The following is a 7,057-nucleotide window of genomic DNA, read 5'->3' on the forward strand; positions in this document are numbered from 1 at the left end:
GAGGGTCAGAGAGAGAGGGAGAAACAGAATCAGAAACAAGGTCCAGGCTCCAAGCTAGCTATCAGCACAGAGCCCTACTCGGGGCTCAAACCCAGGAACCTTGAGATCATGACCTGAGCAAGTCAGATGCCTAACTGACTGAGCCACCAAGATGCCCCAGTATTACAGTTTTAGAGTATTCTGAATTTGACTATACACTAAGCTTTATCAGTTTTTTTTAAGTTTCATATGTTTACATGTTACTAATTAATAATTTCTGGTTTCAGCTTAAAGAACTTCCTTTAGCATTTTTTTGCACAGCAGGTGTCTTGGTGATTGACAGCTTCAGCTCCATTCATTTGCAAAAGTCTGTTTTCTCCATTTTTAAAAGACAGTTTTGTCAAAAAAAAAAGTATACTTGATTGACAAGGCTTTTTTTTCTTTTTTTTTTTTCTTTTAGAATTTTGAATATATCATTTCTCCTCTCCTTGCCTGCAAGGTTTGTGTGAACTCTATTGATAGCCTATGGGGGTTCTTTTTGTATGTGAAAAGTCTCTCTTGTTGTTTCCAAATTTCTCTGTCTTTGATTTTTGACAGTGTAATTACAATGTGTCTGAATGAGGACCTCTTTGGGTGAATCTAGGGACCTCTGAACTTCATGTCCCTGGGTGTGCATAACTCATTACAGATTCAGGAATTTTTAGCCATTATCTTTTTTTTTCAGTGTTTTATGCATATCCTTTATTTGTATAACTTGTTGCAAATTATATACTATTATTTGTGTGCATGTGTGTAGTCTTATATCCCTTGATCTGCTTTATTTTTTTCCTAAGTTTTTACTTAAATTCCAGCTAGTTAACATACAGTATAATATTAGTTTCAGGTGTACAATTTAGTGATTCATCACTTGCATACAATACCTGGTTCTCATCACAACAAATGCTTTCCTTAATACCCATTACCTGTTTAACCCATTCCTCCCCCTGCCACTCCCTTCCAACCCATCTCCCCATCAGTAACCATCAGTTTGTTCTCCATAGTTAAGTCTGTTTCTTGGGTTGCCCCTCTTCTCTCCACCCTATGTTCATTTTGTTTTGTTTCTTAAATTCCATCAGCCATTATATCTTTAAATAAGCTTTCTGGGGGCGCCTGGGTGGCTCAGTCAGTTAAGCGCCTGACTTCAGCTCAGGTCATGATCTCATGGTTCGTGGGTTTGAGCCCTGTGTCGGGCTCTGTGCTGACAGCTAGCTCAGAGCCTGGAGCCTGCTTCAGATTCTGCATTTCCCCCTCTCTCTCTGACCTTCCCCTGCTGATGCTGTCTCTCTCTTTCAGAAATAAATTTTAAAAAACATTTAAAAAAATAAATAAATAAGCTATCTGCCCCTTTCGTTTCTCCTTCTGGTTTTTCTCAGGATTGTAAATTGGTCCTCTTGATGGTATCCTATAAATGTCACAGATTTCTTTTAATGTTTATTTTTTGAGGAGGAAGGGAGGGACAGAGAGAGGGAGACACAGAATCCGAAGCTGACTCCAGGCTCCCACCTGTCAGCACAGAGTCTGATGTGGTGGGGCTTAAACCCACAAACTGTGAGATCATGACCTGTGCCAAAGTCAGATGCTTAATGGACTGAGCCAACCAGATGCCCCTAAATGCCACAGATATTTTTAACTCTTTCTCTTTTTTTCCTCTAAGTGAGTGATTTCAAGTGACTTGCCTTGAGTTTTTAGTTTCTGTGTTCATAGTAACAAGTCCAAAAGGTGATAAATACTTCTTTGTTCTCTTCCACTCATCACCTAGACAGCCCAGTATAATCTGGGAAAATGCAAATCTGATCAGCTTGTTTCTCTGTATAAAACTTTTCATTATCTATACATTGCTCTTAGGATTAAGTTCAGAATCCCAGACATGGTGTACAAGACCTTGCATGATATGCTCTTGACTAGCTCTCCATTTCCCCTTGGCTAGTCTTTGCAGGTCATGCTTACCTTCTTTCCTTTTTCGGTAGCACTTTGTTTGTGTCTCTCCTCTAATCTATCTGGCCATCCTTTTTCAGGGGGTACTCCTCTGCCATTCCTCTTTTAAATCAGGAGGTCTTAAATAGATGAACATCAAGAGGATTGTGGGTAGTCTCTTGGCGGCAGGTTATTGAGAGGATTTGACCACAGTTGACCCCATGACCTGGACCCGACAAATTGGAAGCTCCTCACCCTCTGCCCCTTTCTTGGAATGTGGGTTCTGCTTGCCGTTCCTGTTCTCACAGGCTGCTTAAGGCCATAGTCTTGAAATAGTGCAGTGCTGTTGAGAGCGTGGATAGCATATGTGACTTAACCTAGTTGACTCTTATATAAAACTTTTTTTTAAGTTTATTTATTTATTTGGAGAGAGATGGGGAGAGTGTGGTGGGGAGGGGCAGAGGGGGAGAGGGAGAGAGAGCAAATCCCAAGCAGGTTTCTTGCCATCAATGCAAAGTCTGACATGGAGCTCAGACCCACAAACCATAACATCATGATCTGAGTCAAAACCAAGAGTCACACACTCAACCAACTGAACCACCCCAGACACCCCAGTCTATAAAAACTTTTGTCCATTTGTCTTCCTGCTGCCCAAGACAAACCTTATATGTAAGTTCCCTTGTTAATTAAATTATCACCTACCAATCTGGAGTGGCCACCTCTTTCTTTGGGCTCTCCCTGCCCTCCAGGTACAGAGGTTACAGGGAGCTCCAGGGGGAGGTTGCAAACGAACATTCTCCCTAAAATAGAATGCAAACTTTTGTGTAGATGTTCATTTTGCCAGAAGTGAAGACATAACTCCTTCAAATTCTCAATGGGATTTGTCATTAAAAGTTTAAAGCCTTTAATATAAATGTTGGGTTTTTTAGGGCTCTGCTTGGAGCCTACATTTGTTCTCATTTTGTTTATTTTTCTTGATCTTTTTGGCAACTGTTGTAAATCTCATACATTGGATACTCACAAATTTGTCCCTAAGCAATGCCTCTTTCCTAAACTATAGACTTTTATATCTGTATCTCCATCTGAATATGTTGCAGGCATTTCAGATTCAATAGGCTCAAAACTCAATTCATCTTCAGAAAAACTTACTTTTCTTTCTTCGTTACTGGTGTCACCATCAATACAAATTTGGAATGCATATCCAAACTTCCTCTGCCTCACTTTGAGTCTTCTTAATTCTTTCCTGGACTCTTGCCACCATCTCCTCATTGGAATCCTGTTTCAGTCTTGCCTCATTCTGTTCACCCCTCCACACCATCATGCCCCAAGGGAGCTGTCTAAAATTTCAACAGGCTCCTTTCACTTCCTTCTTTAAATTCTTCACTGGGATCCAAGTAGGTTATAGGACAAAGTCCAAACATTCTAGCACAGCAGTGAGGCCTTTCACCTGTGACTCCTGTTTACCTTCCAGGTCTCATTTCTGACCTTGTATGTATTCTCTTCAGTGTAAGAATCTCAGCTCCTTCTCTTCTTGTAAACAGGACTGCTATTTCCTCTTGTTTCATTTGGCAAATTCTTGTTTACTCATCATGACCAATTCCTTTGTTACCCTTGTTAAACTTCCTTGTCAAGGAGTTATGTATCCCTACCTCTCCTCACCCAGAACACGCTACTCAGTTCTTCATTATGGTGGTCATCAGATTGCTCTTATAAGTATTCTAATTTTACTGTTACCCCCAGCCAAGGCCTGGCTCTGACTATACTAATAATATACTGTTTGCCTTCAGTCATTTTTTCTTTTCCTTGGACTCCAGATCTGCACAGGAAAATGTACTAGGGTCAGTAAGGTAGAGTGATTAAGGCCCCGGATACCCTCTGGAGAGCCAGCAATGGTTTAAGATGCTGATCTTGGCAATGCTATCAAAGGGCAGAGAACTGTCTCATGGGCAGGGAAGGATAGTGGCTGCTTTGGCTTAGTGACAAGGACCCCTCTGCAGACTTTCTCTGTAGGTGAGCACTTCTTTAGACCAGAAGGCAATAAATGGCCTCTTGAGGCTCTGAAAAAGTTGAAACAAATTCCTTAGTGACCAACTGGATATGTATGTGAAAAAGAGTCTCTACATTAGGGTTCAATATAGAAAGCAATTTTGATGTTTTTGATGTTTATAAAAGTTTGACAAAATAATCTGGATAATCTGGACACTTCATCAAGTGTCAGATGCCCAGAACTTATAAGTGCCATTAGATACTTGAAAGATATAGTTTGGCTACCGTAAAATAAAGTGAGAGGATAATAGAACACATGGTTTCTGCCATCTTCTGATCATTTAAATAAATACTCATGACCTCAAGGCCAGGAGTAGACCAGCTGTGTATGAGCTTAAGAAGAATGTTGTGGCTGTAGGAGGCATAGAGTAGCCAATGTGGGTAGTGGAAGGATCATGGACTGTCAGGTCAAGTAGATCTGGACATACAGTCCATCTCTTCTACCTTCAGGTGTTTATTATTGGCCAAGTTGTTTAACATCGTTGAGCAGTAGTGTGCTCTTCTCTACCTTCCTCTCATAACATTATTGAAGGGATGAGAGATGCTTCAAACTGAGCCTATGAGATGTTGGTCCTCGCCCTTGTCTCAAATGTGTACTAAGACCATCTGTATCAATGAGAGATGAAGAACATGAAAGATGAAATTAGGTCTCATAATCTATTTGTTCCTTAGTGCTCCAGGCAGACACAACATAGGGATAACTGGGCAATGGTTATGACACAAGATTCTTACACGGAAAACCCATCTGTGAATATTTTCTGCTTCAAATTTACCTAACAGTTTTTCTCCCAGGAAGATAGAGGCAGAAGTTCCGTGGGAAGATTAGTTTTCAGGGTCTGTAGGGAAGGCATTGCATTAACTTGATCACCTCCTGAAAAATAGTTCTGGCTTATTCTTTAAGTTTTAAAATTTTTTATTTCTTATGCAATTGATTTTGTCTGTTTTATTTTCTGATTTCTGGCTTCTGGGTTTTATGTCATGTTTAGCTCTTCTTCACTTTTAGATGATTTTAAAAAGCATCATTTTTGTTTTCTTTTAGTGCTTGGTACTTTATGTCTCATTTTGTATGTTAAAATCTTTGGTATGTTGGCCTTCACTTGGTGTCTTATTCACTGTTATGTCCTCTTCTCCATTTCTCTCCCTGTTAACCTTCAATAATTACACTAGGACCACTCAGTATCAAGGCATTGTGACACAGATACAAATGAGGACACTGGGTCTATGTGGCAGAAATTAGGGAATACACTATCATTTAGATGATACAGAGCATGCCTACATGGTATTTTTAAATTGCCATTCAAATAAAATCATAACTAAGAAATTGTTGTAGAGGTCTTGAGGACTCCCCCTAATGTGTCCATAGGTGATCTCTAAGATCAAACCCAAATTACTTACTGTAGCCTAGAACATTCTTTGAGATCTGTTCAAAGTTATTTTTAACCCTCAGTTTTACCACTTTTACCCAAGCATCCTGGTATGACACTGGCCGAGTGGTTTTAAAACATGACGCATGTTTAGTTACTTCAGAAAGAGACAGAGAAGAAAAGAAGACAATGAACATTAGTTCAAATATTTTCCAAGTAAGAGTTTATAAGTAAGGTTTTCTTCCAGATTGGGTTGGAATGGATTCCTGCTGAGACAGTTATTAGGTATGAGAAGTTTCCCATGCTAGTCACCAGTCTTTTTAACTCCATCCTATACCTCAGATACATATACAAGAGTAGTCTAACAAGACTACACCCATACACACACACTTACACTATACCTGAGTGGTTCTGAGCATGGACTTTAGAAAGAGAATTCCCAAGTTCAAATCTTGGCGCAGCTACCTACTAGTTGTGAACTTGAGCAAATCATACCCTCTCTGTTCTCAGTATCTTCCTCTGTGACATGGGTATAAAATAGTAGCCACCTCACAAGGTTGTTGTGAAAACTAACGGCATTAATACAAGAATAGTGTTCAAAATAATGCCTGGGACATGGTAAGTGCTACAAAAGTTTTAGGTATGGCTGGACTATTTATTATTTTTTCATGGAAAGTACATTGTAAAATCTAACTAGACACGAGGGTTCTTGGTGCTACCCTTCCTTGACATTGGCACTGGGGTCTCACATGAGAAAGCAAGGATTCTGTTGGGGGAGAACTAGGTAGATATTCCTTGGCACTTGTAACTCATTGATACCTCATTTAGTAGAGGGATAGTACCTCTGTATTGTTAAGTAGTGAGGCTGAACAAATTTCTTCACGAATTTGCGTGTCATCCTTGCACAGGGGCCATGCTAATCTTCTCTGTATCATTCCAATTTTAGTATATGTGCTGTCGAAGCAAGCATGGGGCTAAACAAATTTCTAAGTGAAGGGACCTATGTAGATTGGCACAAGAAAAGACACCTTTCGTCCAGTATTTAGACAGCATTTTTTAAGTTTCTTTTTTTAAGAGAGAGAGAGAGAGAGAGAGAGAGAGAGAGAGAAACGGTGAAATCATGACCTGAGTTGAAATCAAGAGTCAGATGCTTAATCCACTGAGCCACCAAGGCACCCCTCATCCACTATTTAGAATTAGGAACTGAAGAGATTTGGTTTTCTTTTCTATTGGTTTGGTTTGCTTTTTGAGTGTAGTACACTTTCAGATTTTCCAGTCCCAATTGTCCATCTTCATGTGAAGGTTACAATTTTTAAGTTGGAAGCTTACCAGAGTTTGTGGTTCTTACCTACTCCAAGAAAAATTAATAAAGGTGAATAGGCCCCATCTGCTCTTCTCATCATCTCCATTGTTATGTATCAGATCTACAATTTCCTGTGTCCAAATAGTTCTTGAAGAAAAGTAGAATAAAGAACCTAGAACTGATTATTGATTTTCGGCAACTTATAGTTTAGAAACATCATATGCTACAGAAATAATGTAATTTGTCTATCATACCTCACTTATGTTACTCACTGCATTAAATTGAAACTACTAAGATTATTTTTTCCTCACCAGAACGTATAAGGGAATATTGTGACATTCATTTTTATATTCCAATCATGTGCTTCTAAAAATCTGAATGTGCATTGATATTTCTAGAAAATGATAATACA

At 39.3% G+C, this 7,057-nt stretch overlaps 1 non-coding gene across 1 annotated transcript; it reads right to left on the reverse strand.

The window, feature by feature from the left end:
- Positions 1-6,210: 6,210 nt before the first annotated feature.
- LOC144221691 (U6 spliceosomal RNA) lies at positions 6,211-6,312 on the reverse strand. The gene has a single exon (XR_013332145.1). It is a non-coding gene; the product is annotated as a U6 spliceosomal RNA (small nuclear RNA).
- Positions 6,313-7,057: the final 745 nt, after the last annotated feature.

The sequence above is a fragment of the Crocuta crocuta genome, unplaced genomic scaffold (assembly GCF_008692635.1).
Source record: "Crocuta crocuta isolate KB4526 unplaced genomic scaffold, BGI_CrCroc_1.0 scaffold161, whole genome shotgun sequence".
Lineage (NCBI taxonomy): Eukaryota > Metazoa > Chordata > Mammalia > Carnivora > Hyaenidae > Crocuta > Crocuta crocuta.